The following is a 21,784-nucleotide window of genomic DNA, read 5'->3' as shown; positions in this document are numbered from 1 at the left end:
TGGGTGAAATTGTACTTTTGGAGCAGTTGAGCCGTGATTTTGAACTGTGGTAATTTTGTTGAACTGCCAAGGAAAGGAACTTGATTGTGGTAGGCCAAGTGGGCCCTAGTCCATGATCTTTGACCTGCATCTGTCTGTCTGGAGCCAGAGTGTGTCACCCAAGCAAAGGGTGCCACCTTACCACATGCTGCCAAACATGGGGAGAGACGGTTGCTCAGCCACACTGACATTTGTTTTCACACTGATTTTCTTTTGATCTCATGCATATCCCTTCACCCATTTGTTATCTTAGAGTAAGTGCAGGCATTCGTTTTTTTTTTTTTTTAGCATAGGCCATTATTATTTTGACAAGACTAACCAGGTGTTTTCTTTAGTTTATGGTTGAGATTACTCCCATTTTAGTATTTGGGTAAGCTAGGAGTTCTCCCAACCCCCCATTCAAAATATATAAATAAAGATTTTGAAACTTGCAATCTTGTGTCAGTGTCTACTTGTGGCACCATGACTTCCTTACAGCGTCCAGGTTGGAAGAACTCAAGAAGCAAAAAGTGGCCCCAGTCTAACCTGGCAATAGTCGCAACAAGGTTTGGGGGGTGGGGGTTCACATCCTATACCACGTCTTGGAAGTCACTGTCTGGTTTACAAGGAACCAGAACAGTGCAAACACTGAGGTGGGTGGCTGCTGATAGTGCCCTTTTTGACATCGCCTGTATGGCTCTTTTTAGCCCTAAAGTGCACTGCTGGCCCTCTGCACACATGCCATGATGCTCGCCACTTCAGCTCTTCTTATCACTGTTCTTTCATGCACTATCTTTCTCTGCCACTGATTATGTCCATACACATCCATGTGGGCTACACATTTGCACGCCAGAACTCCAACATAAGAACATACTCCTATTTGCTTTGCCCATAATGCCAGTAATTATCCTAAACCATGTCTGTGTTTTCTCTGTCAATATATGCCTTTATTCCCATATGATAACTTACTTCTGTTAACTTTTGTCCTTGATGTCAGTAAAAATACCCTACCACAATAAGAAAACATGTCGAGACCGGCTACACCAATGTTGGCCAGTATGGCCATGTAAGAACACTCATCATGTAGGCTTTTTCCTTGTTGCCAATAATAAAATGCCATGTCACACTAAAAAAGTGTTATTATCTGGCTATACTGGCCTGCATAAGCACAGCAAACTGGATATGTTTAAAACATGTCCACAAAGGTTGCCCCAAAGTAGTCCAATATGGGTCTATGTAAGACCATTCATCATGTTGGCTTTGCCCGTAATGCCAGGAAAGAATCATTTTGCTGACTGCTCCATTGCCCCACCTATGTAAGATACAACATGATATTTGCCTTTAAAACCAGCATAACATGTCATGCCACAGTAAATAAAACATGTCCTTACTGGCTTCACAAATGCACCCCCTCCACCCACATGTACGAACACTCATGTTGGTTTTTCCCTTAACCCCTGTATAAAAAGCCATGCCACAGTAAGAGAACATGTCTTTGCTGGCTGCACAAAATCCCTCCATATAAGAAATCTTTTCATGTTGGCTTTGCACTTCACAGCAGGAGAAAATGGGAAGCAAACATACATTTGCTGACTGCGGAAGTGCTCATCCATGTGAGAACATTCATGATGTTTGCTATGTCCTTGCCAATCCACAGTAAGAAACTGTCATTGCTGGCTTCTTATTAAAATAATACTTAAAAGGCAATATAATGATCGGCCACCAGGGGGCGCACATGCGCTTTGAGAACTGTAGCGTTCACCGTATGCATGCGCGGATGGGGAGCGGCCCGACCCGCTCGACGCATGTGCAGGGGCATACAAACAGCACACATATACAAACTCACAGACTGGAGAGTTACTCGTGATCCAGACACCGGAGGATTTGTTTACTACACTCGCCTCACGAAACAGGTTGAGAGGCAGTGGAATGGATGCTGCTAAGAACAGCAGACTGCAAAGCAGACCGGGTGTTTGTTTTGACCTTATTGAAACTGGTCCTAATGAATAATTCTTTCAAGTTCGGAGAGTGCTACTTTTTACAAACATCGAGAACCAGCATGGGAGCCGCCATGGCCCCATGCTATGCCAACATATTCATGTTCTTTTTGGAGTATGAGAACGTGGTAACATCTCCGAGATGGTCACGAAACTTATCACTCTATACACGATACATTGATGACATCTTCGGGATCTGGACGGGCCCAAAGGACGAGCTGGAACCATTTTTTTGCCAAGATGAACCAGATGAATCCCAGGATTAAATTTACAACATCCACTAGTGAGTCTGAAATACACTTTTTGGATGTTGAAGTCTACGTAAAAGAAGGGAAATTAGAAACATGCGTTTTTACAACGAAGACAGACAGAAACAGCTTACTCCTAGCCACAAGTTTTTATCCACAGAGAACACTGGACAGTGTACCGCTTAGTCAATTCCTACGTATAGAAGGAACATCTCGGAAACTACAGAATTTTCCAGACAGTCATCAGCCTTACAAACAAAATTCATTGAAAGGGGATGTGACAGAAATTTTATCTCTGGTATTAAAGAGAGGGTGAACTTAACGCAAAGAGAAACTCTCCTGACACCAAGATCTGTTCAAGATCAACAAAAACTGGTATATGTGACAACATATTCTACCAAGAGTAAGAGAATAAAAAGGATCATTCAATAACACTGGCATATGCTACAAATGGATCCAAAATTATAACAGCCTACAGGAACAACAAATCCCTATGCAACAGCTTGATCAGAGCAGACATAACCACCATGAGAACCAGAAAAACCACATTCGAGGGCACTGTCCCATGCCACAACTGCCAGCACTGTGGTAACATACTATCTTGAAATACCATCAGCCACCCACACACAGGGAAAACCATCCCCCTTAAACATTCCTGTACATGTGATTCATCAAATGTTATCTATGGACTTAAGTGTCCTTGTGGCCTATTTTATGTAGGCATGACCACTAGAAAAGCCAAAACCCGGTGGTCAGAGCACAAATCTAACATTAGAACAAAGAGTCAGAAATCACCTGTCGCAATGCATTTTGCAGAAGCTAGACACTCTATAGCACAAATGAAATGCGTGATATTTGAACATGTGAAACTGGGCCCTAGAGGTGGAGATGTTGTAAGAACTCTACACCAGAGGGAGATAATGTGGATTGATACACTTGGACTGTTTTAGCCCTAGAGGCATGAACGTAGAGTTCGATCTGATGTGTTATGTTTAATATATCAAACTGTAAAGTTGATTCTGATGTGAGATGTATCCTACCTGAATCATTTGAATGCCTGAACTTAAGATGTTGACAGATCTTGACCTGAAGCCATATGGTGGCCTAAAAATGTATCTGATTTGCTTGAAGGATGTTGCCACAATCCTGATTATGGGACAGACAGTAGAACCAATGTACATTCTAGAATGTGAGCCTATATAACGGCAGACATCAATGTGAAGAGTCATAATCAGAATCAATGAGATGCCCTGGCCCTGAATTTAAGCATGGGACAAACGGGGACCCAAGCAGACTTCTGTCTGCGTCCCCCCCACTCACCCGTGCAGTGGCCCAGGCGACAGGAACCCTTGCCATAAATCAGAACCTTCCATACCAATAATAATCAGAATCAACTGTAGATTTAGTACCTGTTTTACTTTATGTAGAATTTATGCATTAAGTTATGGGACTACTAACCAAACCTACTACTAACGTCCTACTAACGTAGAAGTTATGCATTGAGTTATGGGATTACTATCCAAACTTACATACCTACGAACTACAATCACTGATGAGTCACCGCTATTGAATTTCACCAGCCCTTAACGTTGTGAAAAAATATACGCGTAGTTGACATATCTTGGTTCCCCTGGCAAGGGATGTTATGAATACATGCGCGCATGCGCCAGAGAGTAGCGAGCGTGACCCGGGGTCCATACGAATCACCATGCGCAGTCGCAATGGTGTTGCGGCCCGACTTTGGGACTCCCGCTGCTCTCCCGCACATGCGCTTTGAGAAGTTTAGCGTTCACCGTATGCATGCGCGGATGGAGAGCAGCCCGACCCGCTCGACGCATGCGCAGAAGCATACAAACAGCACACATATACGAACTCACGGACTGGAGAGAGTTACTCGCGATCCAGACACTGGAGGATTTGTTTACTACACTCGCCTCACGCACGAAGGTAAGAGATATAGCTACACTGATATATGAAAGCCCCTACACTACCACAGAGGTAAACTAGGAGCTTACCCTAACTTGCATCTTGAGACACATCTTTTAGGATAGAGCTACCATCCTGACATAGTAAACAGAGGATAACTAGTAAACTAAGGAAGGGGGGTTGGATAACTTTATCTATCCCCGCACACAAAGGTGTTTACCATATTAACAAAGTCAATAGAGGATGATTAAATGTAGATCCAGAATCTCCAAAGAAGTATATACTGAATCCACACTTCTTTCTGTGTCTACTCTAGAAATGTTCTTCTGAGTGAATCTCCTTGAGGGGGAGTTTAACACACACAGAGTGGGTTTGGGCGCAGTCAAATCCACCTACAGAGTGTGTCCAAGGATCGGAATTAGAGGTTCTACCAGCACGAAAAAGGAGGTGCGTTAAGTGTAATTTTTTGCAATTTTTATAGTTGGAATTGCCAATATTGAGTCAGTTAAACAATATTAATAGTAGAATATTTTCTACATCTTTTGCTTTAGGAATTGAAATCATGAACATATACAGTTTGGGAACAAATAGTATCATTGGCCCTGAAGATGGACTGTTGTAAAGTCCGAAACGTGTTGGCAATACACTGAAAAATCCTGATACTATTTTGGATTGGTGACTTCAAACCAAAGAACTTTATTTCCGCTTTTAGAATCAAAAAGGGACCTTACAAATATGTTTTTTCAAAAAAAAAGTCTTACAATTGAGATTCTGTAAAACAAAGCCTGTGATGTGAACTTGCTTTGCTTTACCCTATTTTGTGTTTAACAAAAAATGCCTATAAAAAAACTTTTGTGAATTAAAATAACCCATAGAGGGTTCTCTTTTACTTTTGGAAAACTTTGTGTTACAAAATCGGTCTTATCGACATGTTGCTAATCTTTGAATCCACATATTTTTGAATGAAATTAAGTGTTTAACGTACACCATTTTGTTGAATTAACATCAAACCTGGGGTGAGCCATTTTTGTCTCGACTCCCCCCAACCTTAGTACTCTAGCCCCTAGTTCAAGAAATTACAAGGTACCTATTCCTTTAATTACAAGCAGTGGGACCTCAGTCAGACTCCACCAGCTTGCGACATTGACAGATTTGTGATTGTAATCCCCTTGGAGTACATGCCTTTCTTCTTGGTGCACGGATGAATCCTTCCTCCGTGTGAGCTCTGCCCCAGTAGTCCATGTAGAGGCTTGAGCCCCTGCTTCTGGACCTCCCCCTCCCCCCACAGGAGACAATATGAACTGGTGAAGTATGAAGTTCCCCCCACCTTCCTGAAGAAAATCGACTTGAATTCAAGGTGAAAACGCAGTGGAAAAGAATAGGAGCCGCTTGAAAACGAAACCGAAACTGGAGCACATCACACAACAGAACAGGCGGACCCAACCCATCGAGCTGCGCACAAAGCTCAACGGAGACCAAGTTTAACCAAATATACGCCACAAGCTCCTGGCACAGAAGACGACTCCACGGGATAAGAGATAGAGTAAAGCACAGAGGTCGCAGCCCCTAACCTCATATCGCTCCGTTTGCATCGTCTTGTCCAAAACTCCCCCCTGTTTACAACAGAACCCAGCGCTAGAGCACTGGGAGTGCTGGACAGACATAGCAATTTAGCGCCCAGGTGACTCAATGACACAGTGACTCTGTGGACGGCATCCTCTGTGCACTTTCTTCGACCCGTGCAGTGCTGCCAAACTTATATCCCACTCCGGTGTGACGGTTGGAATATCTGCGACCCTATGAGGCACACTGGATACCGAGCACAGCGTTCCCAAAACGACCGACACCAGGCGAACAGTAAGTGATCATTGCCTGCCCCGCCTGCCCTTCATTACTAAGCTAACGCATTAGTAAGTTTCAGAAATACTGTCATTCACCTGTGGCTCGGCACTGGCTGAAAGAATCGCACGCAGGCTGAAAGTGCAGACCAATTTACCCTGATAACAGAGCATAACACAGCGCAGCGATTGATTATTAGTGCACTCCCCTCCGCACAAAGTGACTGAAGCACGGGACCACATGTCTGATATCAGGACTTTGCACGGCAGAGCATGTTCCACTACTGAAGGCGCACATCAGCCCCCACTCTCTAGCATCAGTGCTGGGAAGAGAATGCTAGAACTTAAGGAAATACCTCCACCGCAGGGAAACATCATTATGGCAGCCCCTGACTCGGAAATAATACCAAGGCACCTATACTGACAAACCAACGTACGTGCCTCTAAGGTCCCCGAACGCACCCAACAGATCATAAACTGAACAATAGGGGTGATCAGATGCACAAGAACCCTCACGATAATGCAATCTCCCTACTGCCCCTCTCGGAGCCGCCCACAGCGACCCTGGAACTCCTCCCCAGTGAGAACGAGGAAGTGTACAGAACGTGAGCAGACCAGGCCCTGCGGTGCCCAGTGAACAACGTATGCTGAGGGGCTGCTACCCCCACAGTTAGAAAGAAGATCCCCCATACACGGTCCTACAGATCCGGTGAAGGTGCGTTAGGCACTGCCCATATATCCGGAGGTGCCACAGAAGAAGCAGACCGCTGAAGCACAACAGCGGACTGTGGGCGCAACACTACGTACACGAACAGCGGATTGAGCACAGCTTCAGAACACACCCGGTGAGTGGATGACGCCTACCTATGCCCACCACTGAACGGTAGTAACGGCTGGGGTGCCAACTAGCTTCTAAAGACCCAGAATTTACAAGGAGTCACATCGCACAACCCGGCGGTGCCGCCTGGGTGAAAAGGGATCACATAAGTGAGACGCATTACTACTTCACAAGGCACCACACGTTGGCAGCCCCATAGACATCTCTGCCATAATAGGGTGAGCTATACCACATATGCCAACAAGGCCACCTGATGGTAAGTGGACATAGGCAATCAGCCGTACACGAAGCCAGACTGGGCTCTACACCGTGACCCAAGCAGCTGCTCACTCACATTCCTATAGCGACCCAGACCACACTGGTTGTGCTATAACAATCCGACAGAAAGCAACGTCAGGATAGAAAGAAGGAAACCCGTTCCCACCAAAGCATGGATCCCTCTGTTACCCTGAAATACCATACCTGACCCCACACGTCCCACAGGGAAAAAATAAGATGTAAGAAGTGCACGTCTAGCCCCCCGGCGCTCAGTCTTCATTCATTAGACCAGGTTCTTGCCCGCCGGCACACCTGTCAGCACCAGTGAGAAAGGCACACACAGATCCCTGCTCTCTCACCACAGTGGAAGGAAGAATAAGTAAAGACCTCACAACAACTTGAAACCTGAATAAACCACTGCCCCTCCTCTTGATCCCCATGACCGCCACATCTTGGAGATTGTCCTACAGTCAGGGACCCCTACTCCTGGAATCAGCCTGGAGGCATCCGAATATATTTCTCGGAGAAAGCAGCGAGTGAACCGCCAATCCCCACATAAATGGAACACAACAGTGTGCCAGACACTGCGACCCTCCTGTACACCCTTTAGAACACCTCAGACTCAAACACCTTCCACTCTGAGCCTATGACCACTAAAGAAAAACTTGTGTCTTATAAATTTACATCACAACGTGTCCCCAATGTTCCTCCTCCCAATATTGAAGTGGCGACCTCTGAGGCTGCTGCTAAGAAATCCGATGTAGCAGACCTGCTTTCTGAAATGAAGAGTATGCGGGCGGACATAAGCGGGAGGATCGACAAAATAACACAAAGGATTGACAAAATGGAAGGAAGACTTGAGGAGGTAGAACACAACCAGACTTCATTATCTACACTTGAAACAAAAATGGACACCAGACTCACCGATATTGAGATGAGGGAGGAAGAATTCCGGCTGAAGGTTGATGACCTGGAAAATAGCGAACAACGCAATACCATTCACATTTTTGGTGTTCCAGAGAGAGAACGAGAAACAGAAATAGATCTAAAGAGAACTCTACATACAATCTTGAAACTACTGTTTGTCGATGACTCTGTAGATGAGCCTAAACTTGACTACATTCATCGTGCAGGAGGTGTTGCGGGAGGAACCAGGACAATACTAGCCCAATTCCATAATTATGCAGATAAGACTCGAATCTTGGAAAAAGCAAGGAATACCACCCAGATCTCCATGGACACGGCCAAAGTTGCCATTTACCAGGACCTCTCCTCCCTCACCCTAGCTATGAGAAGAAAATGCCTTCCACTGACTAAACTCTTGAAGGACAAAGCAATAAGATATCGGTGGGGCTATCCTTTTTCGCTGACCTTTGAATGGGAAGGGACCACAATCAAATTGAAATCTGAAAGAGGCATTAACGGCTACATCACAGACTTGCTTTGCGAACAGGAAGGCCCCTCAGTTCCCGAGGGCAGTCGGAACAGAGACAGAGAATAGAAGATCAAAGGCCCGAGGCGAGAGAAAATTCCAGGATCCCGAAAATGTAGGCGGATGAATGCCTCTTCCGATATGCAACATTGAACTCTCTATGAGACACTAAAGTCGTCAAAGTAGCTTCGACCCATGTGGACACTTGGTGATCCTGCCTAAGACTACTGATCTCCCACGTGAAGCTGGAAACAAACAGACAATGTTCAAAACTGACAATAATGCTACACAGTAAGAATATTCAATGATAACATATGCTCTGAGTTGGGGTATGGGGAGAGGGGAGTCAGCGGGGGCTCATTGTTTATTAGAAGCGTTAAGTTAATGGACCAACGAGGTAAGGTCCTCACTGGTGGTCCGGGGCTGACTGGGTGAGGTTAACCCAGCTGGATCGGATGCCGCACAGGGGAGATGGGGGGTGGGGGTGAAGTTGGGGGTGCGGAGTTGGAAGGGGGATGGGGTATAAAGTGCTGCATGTTTATGCAAGAACTGATCTTTGCAACCACGAAGTTGACACGGACTTGATAAGGTCCCGAATACGTGCGCGACAACTTGTAGACAGGTGATCGCGGTGCCTATACAGGGGGTGTCCACACGAGAATCTGCTCGCTCAATGTCAAGGGGCTTAACTCCCCCACAAAAAGGTCCATGGTACTAAGGGAATTTAGGAGGTCAGGGGTAGATGTACTTTTCATGCAGGAGACGAAGTATGCCAGAGGAGAGGAGCGAAAGATGATACCGCTCAGGCTGGGTTCGGAATACTGGTGCTCCGGGACTCTGAAGAGGGCGGAAGGGGGAATATTAGTGAAAAAGGGTATTTTAAAGTCTCAAAGACCTGGATGAATGTAGATGGGAGGGCCATGATGCTGGTAGGAACCATGAGAGGTCTAAAGATCACATTAGCAACGCTCTATGCCCCAAATGTAGGCCAGGCCGGATTCATACAACGCACAATATCAAAAATAATGCTAGAGGCAGAAGTCCATGTTATTGTTGGAGGAGACTTCAATTTATGGCTCAACACTAAAAGCGACAGACAGTCAGCAGCTCCTTGCCGCTCGGAAACGGCTGATGCTGATAAGATGGAGGTAACAAAGATGATGCAGACTTATAGATTACGAGATGTTTGGCGTGCCCTAAACCAAGACACTATGGGATACACTTTCTACTCCGGACCTCATGGTACATACACATGAATTGACTATATTTATATCTCGGAAGAACTCATGGCAGTCACGGCACACTCGAAAATTGAACCAATCACTTGGTCAGACCACAATATGGTCTCTATAGAGCTAGATCTGGATGCACTTCCACGCAGAGGGATGAAATGGCGCTTCAACGAGTCGCTATGGAAAGACTCCGTCTTCCATGCAGAAATGACAACCAAAATAGAGGAAGCCATTAAGGTGAACGATGATGGAGTAGTGCCTGTAAAAACTGTCTGGGATGCAGGGAAAGCGACCTGGTGTGGGGTACAGATAAGAGGTGCGAACAAGAAAAGAGAGAGATGCCTAATAGAAAAGAAACTGAGATAGCAGACTTAGACTGGGCGGCCCGAACAGCTACAGAAGGAAGAGAATAGCAGATCATTCTATCTAGACAGAAAATAGAGGAACTCCGCCTCCTTGAGGAAGCCCAAGTCGTCAGGAAGCTACAACTTCTCAAGCAAAAATATTATGAGAAAGAAGATAAAGCTGACGCCCTATTGGTGAGCAGACTTCGTGGGCAGAGGGAGGAAAGATGGGTTACGTCTATACAAAACAGTCCAGATGGTTCACAGAGCGCACAAGAAACGGAGATCCCAGAAGCATTCACCCAATTTGACCAACATCTATATGACTCAGAAGCGGATCAGAATAATTCAGATATAAATAGCTACCTGTCCAACATTACTATGCCTGTCGTGACAGACAGCGATGCAGACATAATGGACGCCCCAATCACCGGAGAGGAAATTGAGGCAGCGTTGAAGAGATTACCATTGGGGAAAGCCCCCGGAAATTACGGCTTTACAGCCAGTTTCTACAAGACATTTCTGTCTCCCCTGCTTCCCCTGTTGCTAAAACCTTTTAACGACATCCTCGATTCCGGTGTAGCTCCAGACTCGTTCTCTGAAGCTCTAATTTCAGTAATACCAAAAGCAGGAAGGGATCCCAGACATTGCGGTTCGTACCGACCGATTTCACTGCTCAACATAGACGCGAAGATACACGCAAGAATATTGGCAGCACGCTTAGAAATATACATGCTTCGGCTCATACATTCAGACCAGGTGGGTTTTATAATAGGTAGGCAGGGATCGGACACCATGCAAAAGACCCTGCACCTGATAAATGAATCGCAGAAGAGAGAGGAGGAATCAGTCCTCCTCTCGATTGATGCAGAGAAAGCATTCGATAGGGTTGAGTGGTGGTTCTTGGAAGCAGTCTTAAGCAAGGTGTGTCTTGGGGAAAGATTTAGAAGAGGTGTGAAGGCAATTTATACATCTCCCGTCAACTCTGATTATTCAAGATGGTTCCCCCTGAGAAGAGGAACAAGACAGGGCTGCCCCCTATCGGCCATTCTGTTTGCCCTGTCACTTGAACCACTGGCACAAAATATTACGGCAGATCAGTTGGTCAAAGGGATCTCTGTCAACGGACATGAATATAAACTAGCATTATATGCTGATGACCACTTATTACACATTACAAACCCGCTAGAATCCATTCCCAGAGCAATAGAACTGATTGAACACTACGGCATTCTCTCTGGCTTCAAAATTAACAAGAGCAAGTCCATCCTGTTCCCGCTTCATGAACCCACTCAGAGTGACAAAGAGAACTACTTGACCCTGGGATTAACTATCGGCGGGCCCACACTGAAATATTTGGGGATTAATCTGGTCAATCACTTGGATGCCCTTTATGATGCTAATTTCCCACAATTGCTTGAAAAGTTTCGTGCTGACTTGGAAAAGTGGCAAAGCCTAAGGGCCTCATGGATGGGGAGGGTGAATGCAATTAAAATGTATATCTTCCACGATTCTTATACCCCTTTCAAATGCTCCCCATTAGAAGCCCCAAATCATACTTTAGCGAGGTCAAGACGGCCATCCTACGCTTCCTCTCACAGGGGAAGAAACCAAGAATCGCATATGACGTACTGACGCTGTCCAAGGAAAAGGGAGGGGTTGGTTTACCTGATCTTGAAAAATACTACATTGCAACACAACTTAGAATACTAATACCACATCTCAGAAACCACACACACTTACAATGGTTAGCCCTCGATAACTTCCTGTCCGCCCCTGTCACTCTTTCTGAATGGCTCTGGGTCCCAAAGAGTAAACTGACACGCAGAATACAGGAACACCCAATAATAAGCACTATTTGGGAAATTTGGAAGGATACTCCAGAAATACGCCACATCACGACATGGCCATCCCCACTGAGCCACATTTGGGCACTGGGAATGAGAGAGGAAATCCCAGATCACGCACGGTTCCAAACATGGTTCGAGGCGTGCCTGGAGAGGGTAGGCCAACTCTGGAAAGGAGGGACATTTATCTCAATCACTGATCTTGAAAGTGCCTTGAATATTGGGAAACTTTCAATCTTACAATTTCTACAGTTGAAGAGTATAATGTCGAGAGGACCATGGAAAGAAAAGATACAAAGGGACCTTAACCCCTTTGAAAAGCTTCTTGACAGTCTTTCTGACACTAAGGGTCTAATTTCAGCCAACTACAAAACGCTGATAGAAACAGGGAGCGGTACCACAAATAACCTCAGGAAAAGGTGGGAAACCGACATGAAAATAGAGATTTCCCCTGAATTATGGTCAAAGATATGCACAGGAACCCCGAAGGTATCAATAGCCTCACAGTATAAGCCAAATGCAGTCAAACTCCTCCACAGGTGGCAATATGACCCCCGCAGACTGTCCAAAATGTACGAGACGGTGAACCCCCTGTGCCAGCGCCAGTGCGGCCAAATCACAACCTATTGGCATATGTGGTGGGAATGCCCCAAAGTGAAGGTGTTCTGTGACGAAGTCCTGGGGTGGATTAAGGACATTGAAGGGATACGTCATGAATGTACGCCAGTTTTGATACTTTTTGGGTTAGAACTGAATGAGGATGTGTATGTGAGAGCAACCGGTCTGATCACTCCCTTGTTGTTGGCAGGCCGGGCGTGTCTTGTCATCAAATGGAAACCTGAGGTAACCCCAAGTAAGAAACAATGGGTGAATGTTGCAACCAGCATCTGTGTGATGGAGAAAATTACGGCAGGTCTACATGCGAGATCCACACAATGTGACACCATATGGCAAGACTTTGTAGACCAACATATACCCAACCATTAGACCGCAAAAGCTGTATTGATCCCTAAAGTGAGGTGCTACGGCACAGGTGTGGAAACGATAATAGTCACTAAAGAACCAGGCCCGATACTAAGAGCGGAACGGTGAGACCCCTATGCCACATATCTTGGACACTATGTGGTCACCGCCCTTTAACTCACCTGATGGACACAAATCTGGTTATAAATGCTTTCTTTCTTGCGGATGCTGATAAAAAAACAGGAACAGACCCTCGAAATCACTGTATTGGGAGGGGTGGGGGGATGACAAGGGAAAGGGAAAGGAATGTTCTTGTGTTAAAATCTTATATTACAGATGTACACAATTGCCTCATTTAATGTTGATTTACATGACATTCTTCTGTTTATATGCATAATGACGCTGGTAATGATATAATGGTATAATGATAATGTTATGTTAAAAATCAATAAAATCAAATTTGAAAAAAAAGGCAATGTAATCCCATTAGGTCTACGAATAAAGAATGAGCCCAGCCTATTTTTGAACAACTCAGAATATAAAGTATCTTTTAGTCAGAAAGCTACAAGTGTAGCCGGGACCTGCTAGTATTTACTATTACCACTTCCCAAAGTGAAAGTAGGAAAATGTGTATCGAAATTGTAAAAGTAGAATGCACTTTCCAGTCTTATACTCAGATTAAGAATGCCGAGGAATTATTGATTGCCATGCAGAAAGAGGTAGACAAATTCAAGACATCAACGGTAAATAAAAAAAATGGAAAACTTAAAAAGATCTGGTGGAAAGATATTTATTGGATGACTTTATTCCAAAACCACAGTGGTATCCAGGGGAATTTCCCTACGATAAGGGTCAAACTAACAGACAGAAATGGGTGACATTTTCAGAAACTTCATCTTGAAATTCTGATTCAGAAATTGCCCATGCATGGACATCACATGCAGAGGGTCAACAAAATGAAGAACCAACATGTCTTTTTTTAGAGACGCGGCCGCCAAGAGGGGCGAGGGAGAGCTCGGGGAGGCCCAACAATGCCAATATTACCTTATCCAGACACTCGATGCAGGAGGTATCGGAAATAGCCTCAACATCGAATATAGAGGCTGTCTTTAACATATCTGACAAAATTGTTAACAAAAACAGAATTGGATTTACTAAATAAAGGGGTGTCATTTGTGCCATCCCAAGTACCCTCTGGATGTCTTATAGAAACTGAAATGTGCCAGTTTTTAGGCAGGATTATTTTTCACTTCTTTTTTTATAAACTCTGAAGATAGTGGTTATAGGCAACGAGTGTCGCTTTTCAAACCACCTTCTACATTTACTCCACTGACTAAAGATTTACCTAAAGAGGTTTTGACTTTTGAAAGTGTAGTTATGCAAGGCATTGAGAAAATGTTGGAACACAAACCCCATATTAAGTATAATCTCAATAAAGAAGAATTCCTAGTGATTAAAGCTTTGTAATCCGATAACTCTATAATAGTTAAACCTGCCAACAAGGAGGTGGAATTGTTATACAGAATACTACCCAATATGATCAGGAAGCATTTAAACAACTTCACAATCCAGATCGTTATATGGCTCTTCAGAAAGACCCTTCCACTAATTTGCAAGTGGAAATTCGATGCTTCACAGAATCGGCATGTGCGTATACAGAAGGCATCATTGACTCTAATGAACTAACATTCCTATACTCGAAAAATCCAAAGGTACCAGCCTTCTATATGTTGCCAAAAGGGCATAAAGCACTGTTGAATCCACCAGGTAGACTGATTGTTTCAGCATGTGGGTCTATCTTTGAGTCAGTCACTATGTTTGTTGATTCAAGCATTAGACCATTATCCACCCAAGTTTGAGCTTATGTCCATGATTCACGTGATATCATTAATTTGGTGATAGATCTTACTTTTAATAGCACAAGTGAATGGTTTGTCACACTAGACATTGTGTCATTGTACCCAAATATTCCTCAGGAAGAGGCTTTGAAGGTCATTACTTCTGCACTTGATGCACAACCCATGCCGCTTAGGATTCCTACACCCTTCCTGGCTGAATTTTCAGATTTGGCATTAAAAGAGAATTGCTTTCTGTTTAAGTGTAAGTTCTTTAAGCAAATCAAAGGTACCTCTATGGGGGCAACGTTCTCCCCAAGTTTAGCTAATTTGTTTGTTGAGGATTTCAAGAAGACATTTATTTGTGCAGATACCAACCTATTTCTGCCTAATATAATTATCTTTCGGGACATATTGATGAATTCATGATTATTTGGAGGGGCGATTTACCCTCCTTGGTGGCTTTCCTTACCTGGATCAACACCTTGAGTGAGCATTTGACGTTTGCGGGGACTTACATTATAGTAAAAAAAAAATATCTTTTTTGGTTCTGTTACTTAGATCGAAAATGTCAGACAGATTGATGTCATGTTATTTAAAAAACCCACAGATCGCAACACTATTCTGCATGGTAATAGTCAGCACCCTATGAGTCTTTGCAAAAACATTCCATTTAACCAGTTCCTCGATGCAATTGTATCTCTTGAGGAATTTTATAAACAAGCTTCCATTATGATAGAGAGACTGTCTGAAAGAGGGTATTAAAAAAAACTCCTGAAAAGCTCAATGAAAAGGCCAGATTTTATGATCGTGAACATCTATTGGTCCACACACCTAGACCTGAGGTAGATCTATGGTATATGTTACCACTTTCTGCCCACTGAGTAACAAAATTTGACAAATAATAAATACAAATTGGCATATCTTGCAAAGCATGGATCCAGATTTGTTAAGACCGATGTTTGCCTTCAAGAGAGGGATCAATTTGTGGGCAGTCCCTGGTGAGCGCTTCACGTAAAGATGATAGCCCACAAGGTACTATGATAACCTATTGCAGGCTACCACCAGTGCTAGGTCATCATCCGTGTGGGGGATGCACTGTGTGGAATTTTACTGAAAATTGTTGATTTTGTTCACAATTAAAAACCTGGAAACCAAGCAAGCACACCAACTGTAAATCATGCAATGGTATTTACGTTATTACATGCCCATGCCAACTCCACTATATAGGTAAGAGCCAGATTCAAACAAAACTCTTTACCAAACCAACTGCAGGTAACAGCATACTACATGCGTTAAGTAATCACCCCAGACATGTGATCGATAACATTCCTTAGGGGGAAATCATTAGGCTAAAAAGGAACTGCAGTTCAGAAGCGGTCTACAAAGAGAGCATTAAAAAACGCGGAATAAATGTATTCAAAGAGGATATGATTCTAAGAAACTACATTTAGCAGTGCAGAAGGTGGACAGAACCTCAAGAGAATCTCTACTTAAGGATAACATGAAACTCAAGAATAAAATAACTACTACAAAATGTATCAACACATTTAGCTCAGAGGCCCACATAGTAAGGAAAACTCTGACACAATTCTGGCATATTCTTCAGATTGATGAAAATGTGAAAAAACACCTGGATGATACACCAAAAATATGTTACCGCAAGGCTCCCACAATCAAAAATATGATCAGCTCCAGCCATTTTAAATCACTCAAAACTACTGATTTATGTACTATGTTAAATCTTAATCCAATTCTTGGTAATTACAGATGTGGAAGTTGCAAATTATGCTCACAAATGCTACATGGCACAAAATAACTGTCAATGCCAAATGGAAAAACAAAACAAATACTTCAATTTATAAACTGCAATACGAGATATGTGATCTATGGAATTAAATGTATTTGTGAAAAATTGTCTATCCAGATATACACGGAACATCCAGAAATGAAAATTTAACTCATCAAATTCCTGGGCCTCAAACGCATTAAAGAATGACCTAGGGGAGGAGACAGAGAATCGTTGCTAAGGAAAATGGAAGCCAAATGGATCTGTCTCATGGACACATATGAAAATGGTCTAAATTGCGATAATGATATGTACAATTGGTTATAACTATGATTTTTAAAAAAAAAATATTTTATTTGTATTGGATAGTAAAATCATCCTTTCAAATTATTTAAACATCATTATAAAACAACCAATTTAACACATTTTTAACAATACAACTTAATCAGTTCAACATCACGACATTACTCCAGCAAAGCATACATTGATAACAAGCAAGCATATCGGGAAAAATGGCCAACAAAAAATGAATAATTGTGTCACACCTCAGGGAACCTGGAGGCTTTGGTCTAAATGGAACCTGCGTCCTCCATTGCTGGTTCCTTCACGCACAGCGAAGCGCAGAGTACGGGTCTAGTCTTTTGCTCTACGCATTCCGACGCTGACTCTTTAGCCTCCCACTTCCGGTGTCGGATGCGTTGCAACGGCCAGTTTCTCTGATCGCCTGCGCTGTCGTACTCCTCGTACTTCGCTCCTCAGACTTTGGTCTCCTTCCCAGTTTTAGTCTCCCCGTTCTATTCATCCCTTTCTTCTTTCCAGCAAATCCTCTCGCCTCTGTTATCATAGGCCTTCCTCCTTCTACTTTTCCGCTCCCGTCTTCCGCCCGTCCCTTCCTCCCGTCTTGTGTTGTTTTCCCTCAGGCTCGTCTTCTTTCACTCCTTTCTACTCCACCTTCCCTGCCTTCAGCCCTCTGTCTTCCAGTGTATCGACCTCCGCCTGTACTACGGACTGCCTTGCCTCTTCCTGATCGGCTTTATCCTGGTTCTTTCTGTGTACCGACCTCTGCCTGTCCAACGGAATGCTTGCCTCTTCCTCGATTGATTTGTTGCTACCGGAACTTTCTACCTGCGTTTCTCTGGCACTCAACTGCAGTTCATACGTTATTGTTTTGCTACCCCTGGAGTTTCCTGATCGCAACACATCTCATCAGCAGAGGACTACCTTACTGGGTTTTTTTATGCCACTGTTTTTTTCCCTCCTGTTCAACGGCTGAGGAGGGCAGCCACAGTTCACCCATTGGGTGTCACTGTGGCGTCCTTTCACGGTCGTCCTTCTCTACATAAAAAAAAAGGTGAAGAGTCGAACCCAGGATAACCCGAAGCTTGCATTACACCGGAAAATCAGAGGTGAGGAGGAAGGGGAGGACAGGGAATCAGAATCTTCACAAGTGGAAGAGGATATGACAGATCTATCTGACAAATTGCTACACAAATTGTTTGCTTGGTATTATTAAATAAATGATGCCAAACCATCTCTGGTTCCATACTACTATATACAACTACCCATTCTTTTTTAAAATGTGTGCTCCTTAGATTTAATAGTTTCGGACACACTGTTAGACAGTGCTCTAAGTTTTCTTTTGAGGATTTGTTTTCACAAAAGCGACAATGAGATAACTCTTTTGCAATAACTCTCCTTCTCACCAAGATCTCACGAGTTGGCCATAAGTTCATTCGAAATCTCAGATAAAGATTCCGCAATTGGGGATTTGGACATTTGGATAGATAGTCAGCCATACTTCGAAACTGTTTGTGTATAAATGGATTTGACTTAAAGTCATTATATCCAAAGCACAGGTTTCGATTTTCTATCCAATCATGTTGGAATAATTTGATCTTTGCGCGATCTGGGTTTCTCAACAAGAGATCAAGAGTTATAGATGCATCAGCTAGTGCATGCAATATGTGCTCACACCACTCTTTAGTAAATAATTGGTCACGCGCTAGGAGATGTTCAGCCATTATTCCCAGGAGATTATTGGCTTGTAAACCAAGGATGCTTTTTTCTCAATAGTGCCACCTTTTCCCACTTGACTTGAACCTCAAGGGGACAACAAACCTAGTTCATGTCTAATAATCGGCATCGGCACAGAACTAGGTAACATCAAAAGTTCTTTCCAGAACCGAGATTCTAATTACGAACAGTAGTTGTTTACAAAAAGAAGACAATCAGTTCCATACAACAATGTAGGAATGACCTTTTGTTGATAAAAGGTCATTATATGATTCAATGTAAACTTCCCAAAGTTTCCTTTTAAGATTTTCGCTTGATATTAGTGTTCGAAGCTTATTACCTCTGTCCAGTTCATTAATCTTATTGGACACACACACTGCAAATTTTAGTCTCAAATATTTATACTGTGACACATTAGAAAGACATCTGTTTTGTAGCTGCCACTTATACTCTTTAGATTTAGTATTAGTGTGAGGCAGACACACCATGATTTGGGTTTTGAGCAAATTTATGATCAAATTATGGCTTACCACATACTCATTCAACTTGTTAAGCAACCGCTGTAACCCTGATGGCGTTTGGGAAAGAAGAATGAGATCGTCAGCGTGAAGCAAATGTGAAATTTCATACTTCCCCAGTTTAGGTGGGTCACACTGAACAGCCCGTAAGTCACCGCCAAGATTAAGCAAGAAGAAATTAAAGATTGATGATGCCAAAATGCAACCCTGCTTGACCCCTTGAAATGTATGTACCTTAACCGTCAATTTGCCTGCTAAGGTTAACCTTACTTGGACTGTGGTGTTACTATGAAATCGCATTATCAAGGAAAGCAAAGATGGAGGGCAATTAGATTGTGAAAGTTTATGGTACATAATATTCCTATCAATGGTATCAAACGCTGAACAAAAATCTATATATGCAATGTAAAGCATTTGATTCCTTGCTGAGTATTTCGATTTTACCATATTTAGTACCATCAGATTAGGACTAGTACCCAAACCTGTCACAAAACCCATTTGAAATGGGTCATCCAGCCGGTTCGTGCGAGTCTATTCTCTGAAATCTCTCAACACCAGTCTGATGAAGATTTTTCCAGGTGCGTCTAATAACGCAATTGGTCTATAGCTCGATGGGCACGAGCGGTCACCTTTTTTTATAAATTGGGACTATTAATGAATGAGTCCATGAAACTGGAAGAGTTTGAGTTATGTTAATTGACGTAAATATTTGAAAAAGTATCTTGGACCATAACTCAGGATGTTCCTTGAGTATCCTATTCGATAAACCGTCAGGTCCACATGCCCCTGACTTACTGATTTTATTTGTGTAGAAAAGAATGTCATCTAGGTCAAACTTTTGATAGAAAGGTCCCGGAACATCAGCGAGAAGTGCAACCGTGTTTTGGAGTGCTGCGTATCGCTCTTGAAAGTGAGAAATCCAATCTTGTTCCGTGACATTATTTGCTTGCATGATGTCCTGCGAATAATGTGTTGATTTATTAAGTAGGGACCACGTTAGAGCAAGATTTTGTGACTGCACTGCGGACAGCATATATTTACCATCATGCTGCAGTCTATACGCTCTGGTTGATCTTCAGTTGACAATTTGCGGGTTGCTCTTAACTGTCGACGATATTCAGTTTTTTTTCTCTAGTGGCCGCATCATATATATGTGGCCTAGGATGCAATCTCTGACCGCTTAGTACACCTTTACCCCACCCTCCCCTTTGCAGATGTTGTAACATATCAGAATAACAAGGCTGCAACCCACCACGCCCTTTACTAATGCCAAGGGACAGTTGATCTTTTAACAATGTTAAGGATTTTTCCGACCATCATAGCCGGTTACCATTGTTGTTTACCCTAAGATTTTCACTCAAGCAATTTACTTTTTTCTCCAATGACACGCGAGGAAGGTGCCACTGGGTTATAAGTTGATTATGGTCACTATGTGAATTTTCCACAATGTAAAACTTGGTTACAATTTGAAACATATTCATGTTCACATATATAAAATCATCGTTGAAGCACTACCACCACGATGCCACATTGGATGTGGGGGAATATCGGTCGGGAAGGCACCATTTATTCTGAACAAGTTATTTAAGGACACAAAAGCAGCCCATTTTTCCAATCGTAGGTTGTTACTAAAGGGCTGATCTCTTGTGCAATCTAAATTAAAATCTCCAGCAATTATAATTCTTGATACAGTTATATCCAATGCGATAAGACTACATAATTCACCAAGAGATTTAATAAAACACCCGTCCGATATTCCCACCGGGTTCCAGTACACATTTATCAACCCATACGTTTCATTATTAATTTTCAATTTGATCAGTTGTAAAAATTCATTGGGCATTGCCCATGCCTGAGCACATATACCTTCATCAGATTTGATGGCAATGAGCAACCCCGAAGACGGCCTCCCATGCATAGCCTTAGTTGCGGGATTCAAAAAGAGATCATAATTGTCCCACACTGGGACTGAACTTAACCATGTTTCTTGTAGCATCAGTATGTTATATTGAGCTAAATTACTGTTGTGATTATTAATCAAATGGGAGAACCCCCTTGTATTCCAACTAAGGAGTGCAATGTTTTTTTCCACAACTGATTGGAATAGTTAGGCTTTATTTGTTGGTTGACTGCACGTGCAATTAGTGGGTTCAAACTGTGAAGGATTCTTTTTGAGTATGGAACGAGTAGGTCCATATGCATTAGATTGATAATGTGCTTTCTTTTTTTTTCTCATCTTTCACTATTGTTTCAGTAGTCAGTGTGAAACCCAACGAAAACAACTCATTTTTTGCTAGCCAAATTGTATTTTGCACCAGCCTAGAGTTTAACCATAAATGTACACATTGGAAATTCCCTTTTTCGGGGAATTCTACAAACACCAAATCCGTGGAACGTATATCCTCCTATCGTGAAATATCGGAAATAAATAGGTAAAATTGCTCTTTAACTATGATTAAATTAGTAATTTGGCATGATGATGTATAGAGAAACTGGTTAAAAAATGATATCTTAATGAAAAATGCTTAAGAAGGGTTGGAGAGCAACTCTCAGTGTGGTTAATACACAGAAAAATTACCCTACATGTACAAATTAAGAGAAACAAAATAGAATCAAAATAAAGTAAAATATTAAGAAATTTGAGATGCCAGCAAAAGAATATGATATCAAAACCTTGCAATAGTGTAA

The sequence above is a fragment of the Ambystoma mexicanum genome, chromosome 11 (assembly GCF_040938575.1).
Source record: "Ambystoma mexicanum isolate Mex_15411 chromosome 11, UKY_AmexF1_1, whole genome shotgun sequence".
Classification (NCBI taxonomy): Eukaryota; Metazoa; Chordata; class Amphibia; order Caudata; family Ambystomatidae; genus Ambystoma; species Ambystoma mexicanum.
This window is presented reverse-complemented; position numbering follows the sequence as displayed.